The 1,610-nt window shown below is 39.9% G+C and overlaps 1 protein-coding gene across 1 annotated transcript in view; it reads left to right on the forward strand.

Moving 5' to 3' along the window:
• Nucleotides 1–1,610, forward strand: part of RETREG1 (reticulophagy regulator 1) — a 146,880-nt gene that overhangs the window by 61,984 nt on the left and 83,286 nt on the right. The window lies entirely within an intron of this gene.

A 1,610-nucleotide genomic window follows, 5' to 3' on the forward strand; every position in this document is an offset into this window, starting at 1 on the left:
GGCAAGCCTGGGAACTAAACACCAGTCTTACAGTCTGCACCCTGCCAAAATCAAAACCCGAATAGGCCTTTTATTCCTCTTTTCAAAAATAATAAGTGAGCACAATTCTGCAGTCATATATTGCACAATGGAGAGTCAAAGCCCTTTTCTTCCTCTCTCAGAAGAAAGAACGGATCTATTCATTGACCGATAACATGCCTCAGCCAGCGCTGCTAGGATCTGGTCTGAAAGTTTCTGCAAGTTCTACATGCAGTTTCCAATCTGTGGTTACTTTTTTAAAGTTGTGCATTGAAAATTAGTTCCATTGAAGACAACTGTGAAACAAGGGGATGGAAATGGGTTTTCAAGCTGTTTTGGAAAAAAAGGGTATGGAGAACTGTAGTTATTATTTCTCACCATCAGTGGTGTACCTACATAAAAAATTATGAGTTTTTCAGAAAGTCTCATGCTGAACACTTAAGGGCCACACTTTTCTCTGAAGAGTCTGTGTAACTCAAGTAAGTACATGCCTAGAATGTAAGTTCAAGGGAAGAGCCTTCTAGGAAATTGATGTGGATCTTCAGGACAGCCACGGATATAATTCTTGAGGCATTAAAAATAAAATGATGGCCAGGCGCAGTGGCTCACACCTGTAATTCCAGCACTATGGGAGGCTGAGGTGGGCAGATCACCTGAGGGTAGGAGTTCAAGACCAGCCTGGACAACATGGTGAAACCTTGTCTCTACTAAAAATATAAAAATTAGCCAGGCATGGTGGTGGGCACCTGTATTCCCAGCTACTTGGGAGGCAGGAGAATCACTTGAACCTGGGAGGTGGAGGTTGCAGTGAGTCAACATGGTGCCACTGTACTCCAGCCTGGGTGACAGAGCGAGACTCCATCTCAAAAAAAAAAAATGAAGTAAACAGTGCATGTAATATTCTAGTTGCTCCATTGACAAGGGTGATACATATTCAGACCTGTTCCTGATCGCATGTTCCTTCCACAGGTAACATGTTCTCCTTAAATTCAGATTTGTCAAGTCAAAACAGAAAACGAGGGGGATCCAGGGTTTTGTGGGTCTGGCAGCAGTGGACATTTGGTAGCTCATAAATGACTTAATACGCAAGACTCCCTAGGCAAAAGGCTCTCAATGTTACATGTTCTTATAATTTATAATTTTTGTTGTTTAGGATTGTTTTTGACGTTCCTTTAAGTTGATGTGATTTTATGACAGTCTGACTGAACATGAGTTCAATCACCTGTTTTTATTGTTTTGGGGATACTTCATCCTTGCTTCATTAACAGTGTTTCCTGTGGCAGTGCCTTGGGTCTGCACAGCTGCTCCATAACAAATGAAAGGTAAAACTCTGGTGGCTTTATCAGTTTTTCGGATTCTCCCCAAGCTTATTAGATTTGATGAGTTAGCAGATCCTGACTTACAGAGTTGAAATGAGTGAAGTTCATTTATAAATATGTAAAATAACTAGGCTAGAATAATTGTTACCACATAGCATATTTGCTTCAATACATTTAAATTATAAAAGAGAAAATGATTAGTAGTTAACATTTCTCATAACTCACCTTGTTCTGTGTTGCAGTTATAGGAATATAAATTAAGATTTTGCAGGT

This window comes from Callithrix jacchus, chromosome 2 (assembly GCF_049354715.1).
Source record: "Callithrix jacchus isolate 240 chromosome 2, calJac240_pri, whole genome shotgun sequence".
Lineage (NCBI taxonomy): Eukaryota > Metazoa > Chordata > Mammalia > Primates > Cebidae > Callithrix > Callithrix jacchus.